The sequence below is a fragment of the Medicago sativa genome, chromosome 6, assembly GCF_051527215.1.
Source record: "Medicago sativa cultivar Bolivia chromosome 6, Bolivia_mono, whole genome shotgun sequence".
Classification (NCBI taxonomy): Eukaryota; Viridiplantae; Streptophyta; class Magnoliopsida; order Fabales; family Fabaceae; genus Medicago; species Medicago sativa.
In genome coordinates this window covers 95,605,136-95,629,288 of record NC_140754.1, presented here as the reverse complement: position 1 = coordinate 95,629,288, position 24,153 = coordinate 95,605,136, and the positions used below count along the sequence as shown (strand labels likewise).

The 24,153-nt window shown below is 34.9% G+C and overlaps 1 pseudogene across 1 annotated transcript; it reads right to left on the bottom strand.

The window, feature by feature from the left end:
* Positions 1 to 5,357: 5,357 nt before the first annotated feature.
* LOC146918513 (dehydration-responsive element-binding protein 3 pseudogene) lies at positions 5,358 to 6,686 on the bottom strand (annotated as a pseudogene). Its single transcript, XR_015016238.1, has one exon. The product of XR_015016238.1 is annotated as a dehydration-responsive element-binding protein 3 pseudogene (transcript).
* Between the last annotated feature and the right edge of the window lie 17,467 nt (positions 6,687 to 24,153).

The following is a 24,153-nucleotide window of genomic DNA, read 5'->3' as shown; positions in this document are numbered from 1 at the left end:
TAACCAATGTCCCGGTGACGGCTGGTTAGCAAGATCCTAATATTAAATATAAGCAGTACTCGTACCTCCCAGAAGAACATCCAATAAAGACATATCATCAAAATACATCGTACAATCTATTGGAAACTTGAACCATATTCATAGTAGATACAGGAAAAATATTCATAGTGGCAAATCCCCACACAAAGCAACATCACAACGAATAAGGATTCTCTTCATTTATAAAGATAAATGAAGTAAAGATAAATGAAGAATGCCATTTAAAAAGAGATACACAAAAAAAAAAAAAAAAAAGTTGTGGGTCGTACCATTGAGTGTGTCCCACCATCATTAATGATTTTTTTACTTTTTATGTGTCTTTGTCTCTCTAAATGGAACAAATGGAGAAAATCGTAAATGGAGAGGATCTTAACTCCATACCAATAGTCAGCCCTTCCACAGAGGTGGCCTTGAGTTTGGGCAGGAGAGTCGGCTGCCTAGGGCACATTTTTTTAGGGACAACAAAATTATTGTTTTCCCTTAGCAGTTAATAGTATATTCATAATTTTATATTTAACTTGTTTTGATTAATTCTATTAAAAATATTTTTTTTAGAAAACCTTAGTTATGAATGGACATTTTGCAACTAAAAATATACGAAAATAAATATTTGAATAATTAAAAGAGAACAACTTTATATCGATTCATCCATGACATCAAAAGTCTTCGGATGAATGTTCTCCGTGATTGTACAATTTCCTTTTAATAAACAAGAAGAACTCACATGTATCATGCCTTTTAATTTCTCAAATATATAAGATAAGATTCTTTTCATATCATTGAAAACTTACGTATCCGGTATATAACATATAAACTAAATACATAACTTATTCAATTAATCTGAAGAAAAAAAAAATCTCTTATATTTAGAACCGAAACGTTATTCGATTAATCTAAAAAAAAAAAATTTCTTATATTTAAAACTGAAACGAGTACTTGTTTAAGAGGCAAATCTCCACACCAAACATCCTACCAATACGAGTCCATCCCCCATTGCCTAGTTTCTTTTTTACTAATTCATGGAACCAACCAACCATCGTACCTTTAAGCACTGCAATTGTACACTAGACTTTCCACCACATACATGTCAATCTATGTGGAAGTGAATAGAATCACGTTACTAACATTGTCACATGTATCATGCCTTTCAATTTTCAAATACGCTTCTTCATATTTTGATGCAATATTTTTAATCAAACAACCTCACATCTTTGTAAACTAAATTAGGCTAAATTATATCAAAAGTCTTTAGTTATTTAATTGTAATAAATTGGTATTTTAAGTTTTTTTCATACAACTTAAGTTTTTAAGTTAATTAATTGTAACAAGTTGGTTTTTAAGTTTTTTCCGTACCAATTAAGTCTTTAAGTTATTTAACCGTAACAATTTAAGTGATTTCAGATCTTAAAAATGTAAGTTATTCGAAGCCTAAAAGTTACAATTAAATAACTTAAAACCTAAGTGTTACAAAAATAGTACTATCGGTAATCAAGAGGTCTATTATTTGATCAAATTTAAAAATTAAGTAGACATATATATGCCTTATGTAATTTCGTACCTTCAATATTTGATAATACACAAATCTCAGATATTGGATTAATCTACTAATTGATAAATTAAAGCAATTGATGAGTACAGAGTACATGCATGGGTTGCAATGTACACCCTCCGGTCACTATTATAAGCAAAAATCTACTTTTTAGATTCATTCAATAAATGATGTATCTGGTCCATTAAATATACCACATTCATCATTTATTGAATGAACCTAAAAAGTAAATTTTTGCTTATAATAGTGACCGGAAGGTGTATATATGTTATGCTGATGTAATGCTGATTATGGATCAAAGCAATTTTTGTAGATTAGAGAATAGGGCATCTACAATAATTGGCAGGACTGACCCAAAGGTGAGGTCACTGAAGTCCTTACTCCTTAGGTCTCAATAAGAGATGAACCCCATAGCTAGAGACATTGCAATCAAAATTTAAATAATGGTAATATTTTAAAGTTTCACGTACGTATCAACAGGTGAAACCTGTTCACACATTTTTTCCATGCGACAGTGTCACTGCCACCACATTGCAGCTATGAAATTTTGAGTGTTTGGTTCCAACTTAAAAAATAAAGCTCTAGTAATTATTTACTTGTTATAATTCTTTGCCCTACTAATTGCAAAATCATTAAAAAAAAAAGTGCTAGCTCGTAAGCAAAGCTCTTTAAATAAATCATTTTTGGTATAAATCATAGTAATAAAAAGGGAAATGTTAACTTGTGCCCTTAAGACACAAGTTTAGAAGTCAAATGTAGAAATAATGTATTGGAATGCGTGCATTAAATTTAATTTTTAATGTTTTAATGAATTGAATGCACAAAGTTTAAGACTTTGTTTGCGAGTTGGGTTTTGGAGGGGAAAGGAGGGGAAGGAAAGACATATGGAGAGGTAAACTCTTGTTTGCGAGTTTTAAAAAACAAGGGAAAGGTTTTGGGGGGTTTAGAAGGACTTCATTTGTTCAATTTTAAAGTTCCCCCAAATTGGGGGGTTTTGGGAGGTTAGGCATACAAATTGACAATTTTGCCCTCATAATAATTCAAATTGACAATTTTAGATATAACCTAATTATTACGATCTCTTTTCAAAACAACTTTTTCTAAACAGCTTATTTATCAAAAACAGCTTATTACAACATCTTTTCAAAAAACAACTTATTTATGCAAATCAGCTTTTAACGACCTCGTTTTCAAAATCAGCTTATTCAAAAGAGCTTATTCATCAAAAACAGCTTATTACGACCTCTTTTTCAAAAACAACTTATTGAAAACAGCTTATTCATCCAAAACAGCTTATTACAATCTATTTTTCAAAAACAACTTATTCAAAACAGTTACTTATCCAAAATAGCTTATTACGACCTCTTTTCAAAAAACAGCTTATTCAAAACAACTTATTTATGCAAAACAACTTATTACCACGTCTTTTTCAAAAACAGCTTATTTATCCAAAATAGCTTATTACAACCTCTTTTCAAAAAACAGCTTATACAAAACAGCTTATTTATGCAAAACAACTTATTACCACGTCTTTTTCAAAAACAACTTATTCAAAACAACTTATTTATTCAAAACAACTTATTACAACCTCTTTTTAAAAAGCAGCTTATTCAAAACAGCTTATTTATGCAAATCAGCTTTTAACGACCTCTTTTTCAAAATCAGCTTATTCAAAACAGCTTATTCATCAAAAACAGCTTATTACGACCTCTTTTTCAAAAACAACTTATTGAAAACAGCTTATTCATCCAAAACAGCTTATTACAATCTCTTTTTCAAAAACAACTTATTCAAAACAGCTTATTTATCCAAAACAGCCTAATACGATCTATTTTTCAAAAACAACTTATTCAAAACAACTTATTTATGCAAATTAGCTTAATACGATCTCTTTTCAAAAACAGCTTATTCAAAACAACTTATTTAACCAAAACAGCTTAATACGATCTATTTTTCAAAAACAACTTATTCAAAATAACTTATTTACGCAAATTAGCTTAATACGATCTCTTTTCAAAAACAGCTTATTCAAAACAACTTATTTAACCAAAACAGCTTATTACAACCTCTTTTCAAAAAACAGCTTATTTATGCAAATCAGCTTTTAACGACCTCTTTTTCAAAATCAGCTTATTCAAAACAACTTATTCATCAAAAACAGCTTATTACGACCTTTTTTCAAAAACAACTTATTGAAAACAACTTTTAAGAGAATATTTCTTTTTTTAGATTTCTTAACATGTGCCCTAAGGGCACAAGTTAACACTACCCTGATAAAAAACTCCTTAGCTTATGTTTACTTTGGTGGTGGGAATTTCACATTAGGCCAAAATCACTGCAACTAACCACGTTTGCAGTGAATTTATGAATACCAGCTTCTTAGAATCACGTTGAACTTTGCATAGGGATGCGAGAATACAAGGTTCAACGTCAATCCATGATCTATTTGTGACATTGTATATTGCAAATAGAAATTTCATTTTGTAAAGCTTAAGATCTTTAACGTGATTTTAGTTCGAATGTAAAAATCTCTCTTATATTTGATTTTCAATTCTTCAAATGCATATTCATATTCAAGAACGAGAGGTTAGATAACTCAACTGATTTGAGCTAAGAGTTAAAGACTTCGAGATTCATGGTTCAATTGCTGATTTAAGGAGAGCTCGTTAACGAATTGAATTCAATCACTTGATTTAATTAAAAATGTTTTAGTACAATCACTTGAATTTCAAATTCCCATACATGTAATAGCAAGTGAAAATAAAAACACGAACTTCATCCCTTCGTGTGCTTAGAAGATTGATTATATTAACTAACAACTTATATATAACTAACTTCATTAGTACAAAATAAGAAAAACTTATCACTTGCTTGCTGTATATGGAAAAATAAGGAAATCTTATGTTATATAAATAAAAGGATTTGTCAATCATTCAAATATAATCATTGTTATTTTGTTACCATCTCAAGGTGGAAAAAAAAACAAAAACTGTGCAAGAAAAGGACAAATGGGCTACAAAAATAAAAGATGAAATAGAAAGTCTTTCTTTAACCTTTATTCTTGTCTTTATAAAGCAAAACATAACTATATATAATGTATATGCATGATCAAAAGCACTTTCTATAAATTAAATATTACTCCATCCTTCAAATAAATATATTAATATTAATCCACTTCATTTGCATGTCACACCTAAGACTCCATTTTCCAAGACACTAGTTTTTACTGTTTCAAATTATTATAAAATTATAACCAAAAAAGATAAAACTTAACCACACTAGCTAGTTCACATAACCACGTGAAACTGTCTCCGTGAGCTTAACTCAGTTGATAAGGACAATGCATAATATATGCAAGGTTTGGGGTTCAATCCCTGGACACCACCAAAAAAAATAACCATGTGAAACTAAACATAAACCAAAGAAAAAATGAGTGAAAAAAATTATAATACAAACTAACACAAACTAAGTTTCTAGCTTGAGAAACAAGAAAAGTTATATACTTAAATTTTTGACAATCATGCATGCAAGTGGAAGAATTAAGATCACTGGCTTACATTCAATAATCACACGTATTTGCAAACATAACACATCGATAATGGTTGGATCGAGATCAATTGATCTAGATTTCAAACTCAATATTGAACTTAAAGAAAAACAAAATCATCTTCGAAAATTAGACACCTCGATCTCAACTCAACGACCACTTATATGTTAAATATGTGAAATTATCAAGTTGTCAAACTACACAAATGACTGAGATTGTCGATAGTTGTCAAAAACAATCCACAATACATGCAAAATCGATAAAGTACATTACATAAAACATCCAATCAAATTAAACTTTCTCAACCACATAAATATAAACAAAACCCTTAAAAAAAATATAAACAAAAGTTACATATATTTAGCCCCCTTGAAAGAAAAATTGCCAAAAGGACCCCTATTAAAGGTTAAGTACTAAAAGTAGTACTATATGCAATAATTCAAATAAAAATAAAACCAAAAATAAAAATAAAAATCACACACACAAAAAAAGGGTAGGTGACTAATTAAGAATAGTAGTTCAAGACCACAGTGAAAGTAGCGGGTTTTCTGGGTCATGCATTGATATCATGTTCAAATATCCACCATCACCATAATAACCATAACCATTCTCTTCTTCATCATCATAAATGCTATTATTATTGCTATGATACCAATAATCAACTGGGTCAAAAAACACAAACTCAGGGTCTAGTGACTCAAAACATGTTCCTAGTCTTGGTAACTCAACAATCTCACCAAGATCTTCCGGTGTTGATGAAGAAGACAACGAGGACGAGGACGAGGACGAGGAGGAAGATGAAGAAGATGGTGCTGGAGACGGAGGAGGAGGAGGAACCATAGACGCGGCTTTAACCGCGGCAGCTTGAACATCTCTTGGAGAGTTGGAAGCTGGTCTAGGAAGTGTAGCTGAAAGTTCGGGGAAGTTAAGGATTGCAGATGAACCTTTTATAGTAAGTGCAGCTGCATCATGTGCACGAGCTGCCATTTCAGCAGTTGCGAATGTTCCCAGCCAGATTCGGTTTTTCTTCCGTGGTTCGCGGATTTCAGATACCCATTTTCCCCATGTTCGCATTCTTACACCTCTATAAACTGGATGCTTGGTGTTAGTACTATTGTTGTTGACATTGTTATTGTTGGTTTCTCTTTCTCTCTTTTTTCCTCTTTTTTCTTCATCACTTGAAGAAATCAATGGTTGTTGTGTTGGTGATGAAGGTGAAGAGGGTAAATCATCAACCATTGTGTTGTTTTTGTTTTGTTGATTTTAAGGAATAGAGGGGGTGTAGTTTGTAATGATAGTGAGAAAAGGGGTGTATTAGTGTTTTGGGAGGGAGGGAAAGTTATTTAGGAAAGTGTATTGATGTGTGTGAGAAGAGATGATGGAAAAGGGAAGAAAGGAGAGGTTTTAAGTAGAGAGGGAGAGAAGAGTAGGGTTATGGAATGGAAGAAAAAATAAACGTGGGGTTGAATACTGTAATTTTAAGGACCCCTCAAGAAAGACCCACACGAATGGCTCTCATTTCTAAACCACATCATGGAGTTTGGAACTTGGTGGTGGTTTAGTGTGGAGTGAGATATCGTATCAATATCAAATATTTGTCAAATATATATGGGCATAGACCAAGTATATGTAATATATTCATGCTTCCACATGTATTAATGCATGTGCAATCTCTTTTAATAATTTGATATCTAATTTGTTAGAAGCTTCCTACCAAACAAAAAAGTATGTTAGATGCTTATAAATCAAACATACCAGAGATTTCGGTTTATTCTAATTCAAATATGACACAAAATTTGCTAGTAAAAGGAGTGATATACATTTCATTTTAAGATCATATATATTTCATAAGAAACAATGAATTGATCGAAGTAATAAGAAATTTTAACCCATTAAACATATGGTTGTCAGTCTGATCTTTGACGTATACGTCCTGAAAAGATACACATATTGTTAAATTACAAGAACAAGTTAAATTACAATTTAAGAAATTATAATTAGAGTTTTTTTTACAAAAGAAATTATAATTATTGGTGGGTCAAATGAGAAACACTTGTGTGGATCAGGACCAAGAATTTTGGTTTGGTCACACACACAAATTTTTTCCTTCTCTCTCTTCTCTTCTCTCTTCTCCATTTTCTCTCTCTTCTCTCTTCTCTCTCTTCTCCATTTTCTCTCTCTTCTCTCATCTCTCTCTTCTCTCTTCTCTCTTTGTGTGTGACCAAACCAAAATTCTTGGTCCTGGTCCACACAAGATTTTCTCATCATAGAGGTGGTGAAATAGGGAGGAAGGTGATGAAAATGCCTCTAAATGTTGTCACAAACAGACAGGCTGGCAGATGCAGAGACGGCTCTGGAGACTTTGCATGGTGGCAGACATCAAGTATTATTCATTAATATATACGTAATAAAAAAATATATTAAATATAATAATAACAATAATAATATTGAATATATACAACCTCCGGTCACTGATATAAGCAAAAATTCACTTTCTAAGTTCATTCAATGAATGATGTATGTAGCCTATAATAAAGACTACATACATCATTAATTGAATGAACCTAAAAATTGGATTTTTGCTTATATTAATGACCGGAGGGTGTATTGCATAAGCAATCCTTTTCTCTTTATTCTACTTGGAATATTTCTATCATTATCATCATAATTAATTGATCACTTACCTCTACAACTATTTTAGTATTATTAATTATCTTTACAGTTCAGTGATTATTCAGTCAGAAGCTCAGTGATCGGGTTGAATATTAACTATTCATTAACCTTTCTTTTCCTTTTTCTCACCTATATGTATGACCCCTATGTCTGTGTGTGTACATTATTTGGACAGTGATAATACTATTCTTGTCCTAACCCCTGTCTCTTTAAGATCTGAATTCAGAGCTACAAACTGCATGCAGTAAATATATCAAGGTTATCTGATCTTAATTAGATGGTGTAGATTTTAAATTTTCATTTTTTAAAATTTATACTAGTTCAAACTTAAATTTTGAATTGTTTGATGTGATCAAACGGTTTAAATGTGACTATTGCAGTGCAGCCATAAGGGTTCAAGTACACCCTATTCTGATCCCTCTCTTTATCTCTTCATTTGGGTACCCATTATATAAAAGATTAATGATATTTTTTTTAGGAAAGAGTAATGATATTTAAACAACTATTTTGTGATAACTTTTGAGACAATTTTTTTATTCTCTTTCATCGCTCAAAAATGATAAATAGAGAAAAATGAAGAGAAAGGAATAAGAACACAGCGTGAGTATGAGATAGAAAGTTGTCCAAAAATTGTACAAATAAATCACTATAGGAATTTGAGGAAGAATCTCTTTCTTCAAGGCGTCGCCTGGTATTATTTCTCAACTAGAGTCTCTTTTTGAAAAGTTTATTTGGGGGTGTGAGAGCGAGGAAGCGAGAAAAATATATTGGATTAAATGAGATAAAGTGTGTAGACCAAAGAAAAAAGGGGGGTTTATGAATTACGAATTGGAGTCTTTAATCTAGCCCGTCTTGGTAAGTGGTGGTGGAGAGTGAAGGTATAGACCGATTCATGATGGAAATTGGTTCTAAAGCAAAATATGGTCGTAGATTGATAATGATAAACAAAAATAACTCTTTGTGGTGGAAAGATTTGAAGTCTTCTGTTACTTTACCGGGTAGGAGTAGGGTGTTGGAACAAAATGTGTTTAACAATGAACCTTAAAGGGTTTTGATGATAACAAGGTATTAAAAATTGTAAATTGGACTAGCTAATATTTGTTCAAGTGTACAGGACCATAATTATAAAGTTACATCATCATTGGTTCTGAATGAGCAAATAAAGAGCTATGGAAACAACAAAAATTTGAAGCTTGGACGCTCCTGAAGGCAACTTGCTACTGAAGAGAAAAAGCGCTCCTGAAGTCAAGTTGCTCCTGAAGAAATAGCGCTCCTGAAGTAAGCTGCTCCTGAAGAATAGTGCCTCTGAAGACAAGAGGTCCAGAAGCCACATCATCAGAAGCTGCGTCATCAGAAGCTGCAGAAGTCATATCATCAGAAGCTGCATCATCAGAAGCTGCCTCATCAGAAGCCATTTCACCAGAAGCTGAATATCAACTGGATTTGCAAAGAATCAAGAATTGAAGAATTATCAATGCAAAAGCTGTCTATTGGATTCGAAAACACAAACAAAGGATTAGTGGAGTTTGCAACGGTCATTTCAAAGGTGTTTGAAGGCGTGTGTTTGCAATTTGGACGAAAGCGTTGACATTGTACTTTGTACGAATTGTACAACCACGTTCTCCACTACTCTGTTTTGTGTCCACGCTACAGGACAAGAAAACAGCTCCAGAATACGGTTTCGCCTGCATAGATGTTCCTTTGGATAAGGAATGGATTTCAAATTTGTTCTTCATAGGACAACAACCAAATCAGGCAATATATCATTGGTGAAAGATCAAGCTTCAACAACGACTCTTTGGTGCGCTGGCAATTTCACAACGTCTCTTTCACACCTCTATATAAAGGAGTGAAGACCTAGAGATTTGGTAATGCAAGAACGCTGAACGAAAGACTCACAAGATTTTCACAAGTACCAAACCTCTGCTGAAATTGTTCTGCATTCACTTAGAATTTCTGTGTCTCAAGTCATATCTTAGAAATTCTTAAGTCCATTGAGTCTGTATCTGATTTGTATTGTGAGCACCTCTGATTGTATATCAAGTGTTCAACCTTAAACAATTTTCTGTGTAATTTTGTTTAGTTAAGAAGTCTCTTGCAGTTGTGCTTGAGCAGGAAGTCTCTTGATTGTGTTCTTGAGCAAAGGAAGTCTCTTGCTTGTGTGCTTGAGCATTGGAAGTCTCTTGCTTGTGTGCTTGAGCATTTGTAATCAGATATTACTCATAGTGAAATCTCCTTGGAAGTGCAAGGGGGACTGGACTACTTCCGGATTGTGGAAGGAACCAGTATAATTGCTTTGTGTCGTTCTTCTTCTCTCTCTCTCTGTTTTATTCCGCTGCATTTAGATTCTGATTATCACTTCAGAAGCTGTCTCACTTAGCTTCTGATCAGTGTGTTCAGTTTTTAGGAGAAACGAAGAATTTTTCTAAAACACAATTCAACCCCCCTTCTTGTGTTTTTCTCACCTTCAATTGGTATCTAGAGCACTGGTCTGTTGTGTAACACTTAACCGTGCAACAGTCAAAGATCTGAGAAAAACATGTCTACTCCTCCTCCTACTGGTTCTAGTGATACTAGCTATAAACATGTCTCACATGATTATAGTGATAGTAAGAAAACCAGTGTTGGAAAAGTTCCAAAGTTCAATGGAGATGCTGAAGAGTTCTCTTGGTGGAAGACCAACTTTTACAGTTACATCATGAGCCTGGATGAAGAATTATGGGATATTCTGGAAGATGGTGTTGGTGATTTAGTCCTTGATGAAGAAGGAGCTGCTGTGGATAGAAAGAAACATACTCCAGAACTGAGGAAACTTTACAAGAAGCATCATATTATCAGAGGAGCTCTTGTCACTGCCATACCCAAAGCAGAATACATGAAGATGAGTGACAAATCCACTGCTAAAGCTATGTTTGCTTCTCTCTGTTCAAATTATGAAGGGAGCAAGAAGGTCAAAGAAGCAAAGGCTCTCCTGCTTGTACATCAGTATGAGTTATTCAAAATGAAGGATGATGAAACTATTGAGGAGATGTACTCAAGGTTTCAAACCTTAGTTTCTGGTCTACAGATTCTAAAGAAGAGCTATGTTGCTTCTGATCATGTAAGCAAGATTCTCAGAAGCTTACCTGCCAGATGGAGACCGAAGGTGACTGCCATTGAGGAAGCTAAAGATTTAAACACTTTAAGTGTCGAAGATCTTGTTAGTTCTCTCAAAGTTCATGAGTTAAGTCTTAATGAACATGAGTCTACTAAGAAGAGTAAATCAATAGCTCTTCCATCCAAAGGCAAGTCATCAAAAGCTCTCAAAGTAGTTGAATCTGAAGAGGAAGAACAGTCAAGTTCAGATTCTGAACCAGATGCTGCTGAAATGGCCATGCTCTCAAACAGACTTCAATATTTGGCCAAGAAGAACAGAAAGTTTCTCTCCAGAAGGGGTAACTCCAGAAGCTCAAAGAAAGAAGATCAGAAGGGATGCTTCAACTGTAAGAAGCCAGGTCACTTCATTGCTGAATGCCCTGATCTTCAAAGAGAAAAGTCAAAGGACAAGTCAAAGAGGTCTACATTCAAACCAAGCAAATTCAAGAAGCAGATTAAGCAGAGTTTAATGGCAACCTGGGATGATTTGGGTAGTGAATCTGGATCTGATAAAGAGGAAGCTGATGAAGATGCAAAGGTAGCTGTTGGGTTGGTAGCAACAGCAACTTCAGAAGCTGGGTCAGATTCAGACTCAGAAGATGAAAACGAGGTATATTCCAAAATTCCCAGAGATGAACTTGTTGAGTCACTTAAAGAACTTCTTACACATTTTGAAGTAAGAACCAATGAGTTGAAGGATTTAAAAGAAAAATATGCTGATTTGGTACGACAGCAAAAATCAACTTTATTGGATCTGAAAGCTTCTGAACAAGGACTTAGGGGCTTTGACTTCATGTGTAAAACATATGAAGATCAGCTCAGGTTCTTATGTCAGAAGCTACAAGAAAAGTGTAATGAAAAACCTTTAAGTAACCATGAAATTGCTCTTGAAGATTTTATTATATCTGGCATTGACAGAAGCAGAGTGGCTTCTATGATTTATAGCATTTACAAGAACAATGGCAGAGGAATTGGCTTTCCAGAAGTGAAACTGGAGAAAACCAATCTAAAGTCTTGTTGTGAATGCATCAAGGAAGGTCTGAAAACATTCTTTGTACCAGAAGGGGCTGAGTTGGAAACTGTTGTTCAATCAGAACCTGAAGCTTCTAGTTCTAAGGCTAAGATTACTTCAAAGCCAAAGAACTCTAAGTCAAAGGCTATGATCAAATCTGATTCCAAAACTTCAAAGGTTAGGATCCTGAAAAGATCAGAACCTATTCCTCAGAGTCTGGTGAAACCAAAATCTGGGGTTCTGAAGTCTAAGTTTCAGAAGAAGACAGTTACTGCTTCTGAAGTACCAAAACCTAAGGTGATGGTTAATCAGAAGCAACCCAACTCACAGCACAAGGTACAAGAAGTGAAGAGTAAAGCCTTAAGTACTAACCTTCCAGGACCCATAGAACAATGGGTACCTAAATCTAAAAATGTCAATGATGCAGGTATGTCTAAGAGCAGTGCCAAAGCAAAGATCATGGTACCTAGACAGTGGTTGCTCAAGACACATGACAGGAGACAAGTCCATGTTCCTCAGCCTAACAATGAAAGAGGGAGGAAATGTGAAATTTGGAGGCAACCAGTCAGGCAAGATCATAGGTACAGGAACTATTGGTAACTCCTCTACCTCAATTAATAATGTATGGTTGGTAGATGGTCTTGAACATAACCTTTTGAGCATTAGTCAATTTTGTGATAATGGTTATGATGTGCTTTTTGAAAAACCCAACTGTACAGTAATCAACAAGGAAGACAAATCCATTGTGTTCAAAGGAAAGAGAGTTGACAATGTCTATAAAATCAATTTTTCTGAACTGGCTGATCAGAAGGTGATGTGCCTACTATCAGTGAATGATAAGAAATGGATGTGGCACAGAAGGTTGGGACATGCTAACTGGAGGTTAATCTCTAAGCTTAGTAAGTTACAACTTGTGAAAGGGCTACCAGACATTGACTATCATTCAGATGCACTCTGTGGTGCATGTCAGAGAGGGAAAATTGTGAAATCATCTTTTAAAACCAAAGACATTGTTTCAACCTCAAGACCTTTAGAATTACTCCATATTGATTTATTTGGACCAGTGAGTACTGCATCCCTATATGGAAGTAGATATGGATTAGTCATTGTTGATGATTACAGCAGATGGACTTGGGTGAAATTCATAAAGAGTAAAGATGTTGCGTGTGATGTATTCAGTAGCTTCTGCACTCAAATTCAATCTGAAAAAGAATCAAAAATTTTGAAAGTCAGAAGTGATCATGGTGGAGAATTTGAAAATGAGCCATTTGAAGCTTTTTGTGAAAAACATGGAATTTTCCATGAGTTCTCTTCTCCTAGAACACCACAACAAAATGGGGTTGTAGAGAGAAAGAATAGAACCTTACAAGAAATGGCCAGAACCATGATTCATGAAAACAATTTACCAAAACATTTTTGGGCAGAAGCAGTGAATACAGCATGCTATGTTCAAAACAGGATCTATATTAGACCTATTTTGGAGAAAACAGCATATGAACTCTTTAAAGGAAGAAAACCCAATATCTCTTACTTTCATCAATTTGGATGTACATGTTACATTCTGAACAACAAGCTCTACCTAAAGAAATTTGATGCCAAGGCCCAAAGAGGAATCTTTTTAGGTTACTCTGAAAGGTCAAAGGCATACAGAGTGTATAATTCAGAAACACTTTGTGTTGAAGAATCTATGCACGTTAAATTTGATGACAAGGAGCTTGAAGATAAAACTTCAAAGCAAGGTGAAAGTTCTGCAGAGATACAGGTTCCTGAAGCTACTCCAGAACCTGATCAGATAGCTGAATCTGAAGATAGTTCAGAAGCTGAACCCACATCAGAAGCACAAGATGAAGCTGCTTCTGATGAAGCACAAGATGGCTCACATCAAGCAGATCCTCCCAGAAACACATTCAAACACAAGTCTTCACATCCTGAAGAGCTAATCATTGGAAACAAAGATAGTCCAAGAAGAACAAGATCACATTTCAGACAAGAAGAGTCAATGATTGGACTAATCTCAATGATTGAACCTACAACAGTTGATGAAGCACTTTCAGATGATGGATGGATCCTAGCTATGCAAGAAGAGTTGAATCAATTTCAAAGAAATGATGTGTGGGATCTGGTACCCAAACCTCAGCACAAGAACATTATTGGAACAAAATGGGTATTCAGAAACAAGCTGAATGAGCAAGGTGAAGTAACAAGAAACAAAGCCAGACTTGTTGCACAAGGGTATAGTCAACAAGAAGGCATTGATTACACTGAAACGTTTGCTCCAGTTGCAAGATTGGAAGCAATCAGGTTACTTCTTTCCTATGCAGTTAATCATGGCATAATATTATATCAAATGGATGTCAAGAGTGCATTTCTAAATGGTGTCATAGAAGAAGAAGTGTATGTCAAGCAACCTCCTGGATTTGAGGATATTAAATATCCTGACCATGTTTTTAAACTGAAGAAATGACTATATGGCTTGAAACAAGCTCCCAGAGCTAGGTATGATAGACTAAGTAATTTCTTAATCAAAAATGATTTTAAAAGAGGACAGGTTGATACTACACTCTTCAGAAGGACCCTTGAGAAAGATATTCTTGTTGTGCAAATATATGTTGATGATATAATATTTGGTTCTACTAATGCATCTCTTTGCAAGGAATTTTCTGAGTTAATGCAGGATGAATTTGAAATGAGCATGATGGGAGAGCTGAAGTTCTTCCTGGGCATTCAAATCAATCAATGCAAAGATGGAGTCTATGTTCATCAATCAAAGTACACAAAGGAGCTTCTGAAGAAGTTCAAACTTGAAGATTGTAAAGTGATGAACACTCCAATGCACCCTACGTGCACCTTAAGCAAAGAAGATGAAGGAGCTAAAGTAGATCAGAAGCTGTATAGAGGTATGATTGGTTCTTTGTTATACCTCACTGCATCCAGGCCAGATATTTTATTCAGTGTATGCTTGTGTGCAAGATTCCAATCAGATCCTAGAGAATCTCATATGACTGCTGTCAAGAGAATCTTCAGGTATTTGAAAGGAACAACCAATCTTGGACTCCTTTATAGGAAATCCTTAGATTATAAGCTAATTGGATTCTGTGATGCTGATTATGCTGGTGATAGGATTGAAAGAAAGTCAACCAGTGGCAATTGTCAATTTCTGGGTGATAATCTTATATCCTGGGCTAGCAAAAGACAAACAACTATTGCTATGTCTACAGCAGAAGCAGAATACATTTCAGCTGCAAGTTGTTGTACACAACTACTTTGGATGAAACATCAGTTGGAAGATTATCAGATAACTGCTAACAGTATTCCCATTTATTGTGATAATACTGCTGCTATTTGTTTGTCTAAAAATCCAATTTTGCATTCAAGAGCGAAGCACATTGAAATCAAACACCATTTTATCAGAGATTATGTTCAAAAAGGAATTTTAGATATACAATTCATTGATACTGAAAATCAATGGGCTGATATATTTACTAAGCCTTTAACTGTTGAAAGATTTGATTTCATAAAGAAAAATTTGAACATGCACTTTGTATCTGATTAAATGCTTGCTTGCTCCTGAATAGGATTTTAGGTTCTGAAGTTAGTTCAGAAGCGGTAGTCCATCAGAAGCTCTTTATTGAGGTTCTGAGGAAAACCCGCTTCTGATGATGACGTCAGCATCTGAAGTCCAGAAGCTGGATTTGTTGCTTCTGAATAGTTGAATTAGTGGAAACGTTGGAAGTTACCTTTTAAAAAGTAACTTCTGGCCCACTAACTTGGTAGTTACTCTGTGAACTTCTTACGTGGCCTGTATGTGTTGGTGTATAACTAAAAGGGCAATGATGATTTAAAAGCTTTGAAAGTACTTTTCACGCGCCCCCAATTTTGTCATTAATGTTATGTTTGTTTGTCTCTTTTGAATTGCAATCGTTTTACTTTTAACACTTTGTCAATTCACACACTACTCACTCACAACAAACACATTTGCTCTCAAACCTCTTGCGAAGTAAGCGCATTCTCTCAACCTTAGAACCCTAAAATCTTCATCTTCTTCAAATCTTCGTCAATCATCAAATGGCATCATCAAGCTCAAAAGTTTCAGAATCTACATCAAACAAGCAAAGCGTATCAGAATCTGGGTCCATCTACAAAGAGAAGACTATGGATATTCCATGGAAATCCTTAATCGTCCAAGTAGAATCACCAGTGGACTTCACTTCACTCAAGAAGTACGAAGTGGACATGGAAGGCTACGTAGAAACTCAGAAACTGTCTGGCTACTTCAACATGCTAAATGGGCCAACATATGTGAACTTGGTCAAAGATTTCTGGTTAAGGGCTGAAATTGTCAATAGAAAGTCTGTGAAGGCAGCAGATAAACCAGCTGGGTCGAAGAAAGGAAAGAAGGAGATTGAGTTGAATCCCACTTCCTTCAGTAGCCTTGAGATAAGGTCTGAAGTGATGGGTATTCCCGTAATCATCACAGAGGAGATTGTTGCTAAAGCTTGTAGAATGGATGCAGAAGGGAGGTTTCAAGAAATTGTTAAGAAGGATGATGTCCTGCTGCAAAACTACTACAACACTCTTCTGGGTGGTAACAAGGATGCTAAGCCTTCTGAAATGGAGATTCACAATAGAATGTTGGTGAAATTCAGCAACGATTGCTTCTTTCAAAGAGCAGGTGGGTCTGATCAACCCAACAACCAACAGAAGCTAGCAATCTACTTCATGACCAATCTGGAAAAGATAAACTTTCCAAGATATGTATTGGATCATCTCTGCTGGGCTATTAATGAAAGCACAGTCAAAGGAAGGAAACAAGTGCCCTATGGAAGATTGCTCTCTGAGATCTTTTATCAAGGGAAGGTGCTGGATTTGTTGAGAAGAACAAGGGATGCTTCTGATAAATGCTTCGAAGTTTCTACTGCAGAGAAGACTATCAGTAGCAAGACTTTGCATTCAATGCACTTTTTCAAGACAGCTCCTAAAGATGAGAAATGGTTGGAGTTGACCACAGAAGAATCTGAGATTATCAGGGACTTTCCTTCCATAGTTAAGGAAAGTAATCCTGAACACTTAGCTAGATTAGTAGCTGAGTACGTCTTGGAGGAAGATGCGAGGTCTCAGGAGGAAGCTGCTCTTGCTAAAGGGAAAGGCAAGAAGGCCAAAGCAGTTGCTGTGTCAGAAGCTGCTGTTTCTGATGCACCTAAAGGGAAAAGGGCCAGAACTAGTTCTGAATCTGATGCTGCTCCTACTAAAGGAAAGAAGGCCAGACCTAGTACTGAGTCAGAAGCTGCTAAACCTGTTTCTATCAAGGAAAAAGGAAAGATGCAGAAGGTTGGTGCTGCCTCTATTCCTCAGAAAAGAAGAAAAGGTAAGGCAGATTTGGTAATCACCCAAGAGCAGCTGGAGGAAGCTCTTGAAGAAATGGAGAAAGAAGAGGCTGATCCCAAGCTGAAGAAGAAGAAGGCTCCTCTTCAACTTGTGAGTCCTATGGTTGAGATGACTCCAATAAGGAAAAGGATGGCAGATGAACGTGCTTCTGATCTTATATCAGACAGAAAGGAACAAAAAGCACAATACATTCATCAAAGAGATGAAAAGCTCAAGGCCTTGGGATTGGAAGATTGTGATAGGTTCTACAAAGATAAATTGGCTGAAGTAAGAGCCATTGCTGGTAAGCCTACTGAAGACAATGAGGAAGACGATATGATGCTCATTTTTGAAAATGCTCCAGAAGAGGGAACTTCAGAAGTAGTTCCTCAAGCTGCTGATCCACAAAAGATCACTTCTGAAGCTGGCCCTGCAGATCAGGTAATTCAGATTCCAGTCACCTCTCTCCCCATTTCACCCTCTTCACCATCAGCACCTGAACCAATAGAAGACACTTCTGTCTTAGACAATCTTGCTCTCCACTACTCAGGTGAGTTACCCATAGACAAATTTACTTCAGAAAAGGCCTCTGAAGCAACTCCAGAAGCAGCTGCTTCTGAATCAACAAACACCTGAACCACATAAACCCACAACACCCCCACAATCACCAACAGCTACCATTGACCCCCAACTCAACACTCAAACATCATCTTCACCACAACAACCACCAACTGAAACTGAATTTCAACCTTTACCTGAACACTCCCCAGAACCAACTCCCATGGATGTTGACATCTCTCTAGTCAATGTTCAAGCCTCAACCTCTACCACTCACATTGCCTCTGACCAGCCTTCATCTTCAAACACACAAACACACTTTACCATTCCAGTTCCTAACCCTGTTCAAGATTTGGAAATCAGTGATTCTGATCTTGAAATCCTTGAACAACCACCCTCAAACATCCTGGAATCTAGATATATTAATTCTGAGCTTCTCTCAATCCTGAGTCAGTTGCATAATCTTGTGGATCAACGAAAGAAAATTGATCTCACAAGTGCATATGATGACTCCTGGGCATCTCTTCAGAACCGGGCAACTGAGCTAATTGAAAGCATAAGGGCTAAGTGCATCAGAAGCAAGGAAGCTTCTGTCAGGAAGTTAATGGAGCATCTGAATCAGAGTCTCAGAGTAAGAAGTTCTACACTGCTCCTGGCAAACCAGCCTTTCTTCTCAGAAACGGACTACTTGACCAGAGAAGCCAGGTTGTGTAAGCTTCTGAAGAAACAGATGGCACAGCAGCAGCAAGAAGCTAAGGAAAGGGAACAGGCTCTTCTCCAGAGGCAACAACAGCTTGAAGAACTGTTGCAGAAGAAGATTGAAGAAATGGAGGAGATGAAGAAACAACATCAAACCAACCCTTAGTTGCACACCCTTGTGTTTTTCTTTTTGTTTGTTGTTTGTTTTAAATTCCTAGTCCTTGCTTCTGAAACCATTCTGATTTAATTCTCTTTGCTTCTGAATGCTTACTGATTCTGACTGTTTAGCTGCTTCTGATATTTTAGATATTCATGTTCATTTATTTTTGATCTGATTAATTTCTTGTATACTCTCTTTTGTTTGAGTTTTTCTCAAATCTTTTTGTCTTTTATGCTTATTTTAATTTTGTTTGATAATGACAAAAGGGGGAGTATATGTGACAAGTATTTAAAGGCTCTGAGCCCCATTAATGGCATTTGAAATTTTTGAAAAACTTCTATCATTTTTTCTTACCTTATTGGTATAAGCTATGAACGAACGAAGGAGTATCAAAATTCAAGTAAAATTAATTGAACCATTCTTCTTATCTATAAGTTAATTCTTTCAATGATTCAATTTTGTTTTTAAGCTCTGATAATTTTATTGCGCGAAAAATGAATTTAATTAACCTGGATAGAACTTAGGGGGAGCTTACAAACCTCACCTTAAAGACTATCAGACTCAGGGGGAGTTTGAGCTTACAAACCTCAGATTCTGAGCTTACAAACCTCAGAACCCCAAAGTCAACTTGTTAATTAGATTAACAACAATTGATCAATTTTAAATACTTTTGTTTGTCATCATCAAAAAGGGGGAGATTGTTGGAACAAAATGTGTTTAACAATGAACCATAAAGGGTTTTGATGATAACAAGGTATTAAAAATTGTAAATTGGACTAGCTAATATTTGTTCAAGTGTACAGGACCATAATTATAAAGTTACATCATCATTGGTTCTGAATGAGCAAATAAAGAGCTATGGAAACAACAAAAATTTGAAGCTTGGACGCTCCTGAAGGCAACTTGCTACTGAAGAGAAAAAGCGCTCCTGAAGTCAAGCTGCTCCTGAAGAAATAGCGCTCCTGAAGTAAGCTGCTCCTGAAGAATAGTGCCTCTGAAGACAAGAGGTCCAGAAGCCACATCATCAGAAGCTGCGTCATCAGAAGCTGCAGAAGTCATATCATCAGAAGCTGCATCATCAGAAGCTGCCTCATCAGAAGCCATTTCACCAGAAGCTGAATATCAACTGGATTTGCAAAGAATCAAGAATTGAAGAATTATCAATGCAAAAGCTGTCTATTGGATTCGAAAACACAAACAAAGGATTAGTGGAGTTTGCAACGGTCATTTCAAAGGTGTTTGAAGGCGTGTGTTTGCAATTTGGACGAAAGCGTTGACATTGTACTTTGTACGAATTGTACAACCACGTTCTCCACTACTCTGTTTTGTGTCCACGCTACAGGACAAGAAAACAGCTCCAGAATACGGTTTCGCCTGCATAGATGTTCCTTTGGATAAGGAATGGATTTCAAATTTGTTCTTCATAGGATAACAACCAAATCAGGCAATATATCATTGGTGAAAGATCAAGCTTCAACAACGACTCTTTGGTGCGCTGGCAATTTCACAACGTCTCTTTCACACCTCTATATAAAGGAGTGAAGACCTAGAGATTTGGTAATGCAAGAACGCTGAACGAAAGACTCACAAGATTTTCACAAGTACCAAACCTCTGCTGAAATTGTTCTGCATTCACTTAGAATTTCTGTGTCTCAAGTCATATCTTAGAAATTCTTAAGTCCATTGAGTCTGTATCTGATTTGTATTGTGAGCACCTCTGATTGTATATCAAGTGTTCAACCTTAAACAATTTTCTGTGTAATTTTGTTTAGTTAAGAAGTCTCTTGCAGTTGTGCTTGAGCAGGAAGTCTCTTGATTGTGTTCTTGAGAAAAGGAAGTCTCTTGCTTGTGTGCTTGAGCATTGGAAGTCTCTTGCTTGTGTGCTTGAGCATTTGTAATCAGATATTACTCATAGTGAAATCTCCTTGGAAGTGCAAGGGGGACTGGACTACTTCCGGATTGTGGAAGGAACCAGTATAATTGCTTTGTGTCGTTCTTCTTCTCTCTCTCTCTGTTTTATTCCGCTGCATTTAGATTCTGATTATCACTTCAGAAGCTATCTCACTTAGCTTCTGATCAGTGTGTTCAGTTTTTAGGAGAAACGAAGAATTTTTCTAAAACACAATTCAACCCCCCTTCTTGTGTTTTTCTCACCTTCATAGGGAATGTGGGTTTGATGAGAATTTAAGAAAAGAAGTTGGTGATCGACGGGAAACGCACTAGATCTTGGTTGGATCCATGGACGGATGGAGACATTTTCTGCCATCAATTTAATAGACTCTTTGATGTAGCGGTGAATAAAGAGATTTCACTGGAGGAGATGGTTGTAAATGGTTGGGGGGGTAACCATGTGAGGAGGGGGGGGGGGGGGGGGGGGGGTAACCATGTGAAAGGGAGTTGGTGAAGAATCATGTTTCATTAAGAGGAAGAGTTAATAGAGGTTTAGGGAAAGCTTGATCCTACAGGCTGTTAACTCGGTAGAAGGGGACGATTAATGGAAATGGAGGGAATTTCGTGTACATAGTTAAGGAAGTTTTGTTTTTATTTGAGTGAAGGTGAAATCGGGGATGTGTTGTGGGTTAAATATGTGTGGAACCTAGTGACACCATTGAGATTGGCGCTGGTTTGGAGGTTATTCCTTAATAGATTATCCACTAAGGATAATCTAAGCCTTAGAGGTACGAGGTTGAATTCATCGTTATATTCCGTTGGTGGCTACAATATGCTTGAGACTGTGAACCATATCTTTTTTAATTGTCCTATTTTGTCGTCAATTTGGTATGAGTCGTTGAAGTTGGTGATTATGTTTAACAAATTAATATCAAAGAGGTCTCTATATTTAATAATTTACTATCAATTTAATCTCTAACATATATATTCTATATAAAAAAAAAAAAAATTACGGGTATCATGGCATCTTTAGACACTTATGATGCTTCAGTCGCTGCCTATATGAATGGATTGTGGAACCTATTTAGAGGAAGTAATCTCGATCTACTCCATATGATTTTTTTTATTTTTTTATTTTTATTTTGATGTTTGGTGCTTATTCTTCTCTATTTCTTTGTTAACTCTTTAATTGTATTTGTGTAATATTTAGACATATAAAAAAAGGGACAAATTTTGAGTAAAATATTGTTGAATTAAATACGAACCTACTACAAAAATTACTTTATGAGAAAAAGTTACTTTATTACTATCAATTTTACAATAAAATTGGCGAGTTTTAATTTGTTGTTAGTCCAACAATAAATGTGAAAATTGAGTAAATAATTTGATTAAATTTGGAATGTTTCTAATTACACTACAAAATGAGAAAATTACGTTTAAATAAAATTTAATTTTCAAATTCACCCAGAAAACTAAAGCTTATTCCTTCTTTCTTCTTCTAAAACCTTGAAAACGCCTCTTCCTTCTTTCCTCCTCCAAAACCATACTTCTCCAAACAAGATTTCTTCCTTTGATGGAGAGGACTTCATTCTACTGTAATTGAAATTGAGTGAAACGAAACCTAAAGGAAAAAAAGGACTTGCTTTAACTGAAATTGAATGAAACGGAACCTAAAGGAATAAAAAAAAGGACTTGCTTTAATGATGGAGAAGTCTTGATTCTACTGTAATTTAATCTTAATCTCAGTTTAAGTAGGTCATGTAAACCGAGTTTAAATGTAAATACTTAAACTTAGTTTAAGTAATGTAAACTTAGTTTAAGTGTACATACTAAAAGTTAAATTTTGTTTTAAACTCTTCAACCTTGTTTAATGATTCTACGTAATCTTATTTTTTTAAGTATGTACATGTAAACTCAATTTATGCAGGTTGTGTAAACTATATGTTTACATGTACCTAGTTAAACTGATTTTAAATTAACCTCAACAATGTTAATTAATGTTAACACGTGCGTGCTGCACCATCAAATAATCGTTGTGTTGAGTTTATAAGATATCAACGTTGAACAACAAGAAAAAAAATAGAAACTCTAGCATCATTGAATGAAAAGAAGAAATTCGCTTACTTATATGTAGTATAGTATGGATGACAATTGTTTTGATTCACTCTTTAATTTTTTTATAGAGATTGATTGAACATCCATGATTGTTTGTAGGTGAAAGAGAGTGAAATTTTAGAGTAACAATGAATGAAATCAAGATTTTAAGAAAATTTATATGAAAGGACAATTTTGATATTATTTTAAAATTTTAAATAAATTTAGGTGTAACCAGAAATACATGGGTGTGAATAGAAAAATTCTTAAATTTGTCATCAGTCAATTTCACTGTTAATTGGGATAATTTATTTCTAGTGATCTAACACAAAGTTTGAAATATAAGATTTTTTATCTATAAAAATAAACGATATTTTTTAGAGAAAATATAATAAAAACAATATTTATTCATTCGAAATGATAAACTACATCGATACAATACAAATTCAAAGTCGTTGAAAAAATAAAAGATGAATTTGCAAACAAACTCACATAATCTATGTTAATATCATAAAACGACATAATAAATATGCCTACAAATATGAATATATTGTCTCTGAAATAGTCATTTCTCCGGATCTACAAAGTCAACGACATCAAAGTCATTGATTTTGGATCTACACTTGATCAAAACTGATCTTTCAACCATAACAAATAAACACCGCCCTAAGACAGAAAATAAAGAACATATTGCTCAAATACGGAACATCAAAACAAATAGAGTCATGCTAAAATGACAAAATCACAAAACAAACGAAAAAAACTAGAAAATATGTGGAAATCACTTATTTAAGTAGAAAACAATTTGAATGGGTGATTTCAGGTAGAAATTGACCTTAAAACATCTCTCTTTAATAAATAAAAAGATGAAAAATAGTGACAATCAAGGTTTAGAAGAAGGAGAAATGAGATAGAAAGAGAGAGGAAAAAGGTTACGACTTATAAGAGTATATATTTTTGAGTAAATTACACTCCTCTCCCCTCAAAGATGCTTGAATTACACTCCCCTCCCCTCAAAGATGCTTGAATTACACTCCTCTCCTTTCTTATGTTAAAATATACACTTCCTTCCCCTCTTATTCAAAACATATTAGAAAATATTTCACTCCCCTCCCTTGAGAGAAGCTTGAATTACATCCCCCCCCCCCTTTATGTTAAAATCTACGCTTTAGTCCCTCAATATTTTGTTTTATAATTTTTAATAATCTACCAAAAAAATAATCTAACACACTTGAAAGAAAAATTGCATTGCGGATTCATTTTAATATAATCAAATTTTGAATACATATCTTTCTCTATTTTTTATTCACAATTTCATTAACATGTAGTTTTAAGCCCTATTATAAAATATGAAACAACCCAAAATAAAATTAAAATATGTGAAAAATTACTAAGTATGGTTATTTAAAAATGAATTTTATACTCTAAATTAT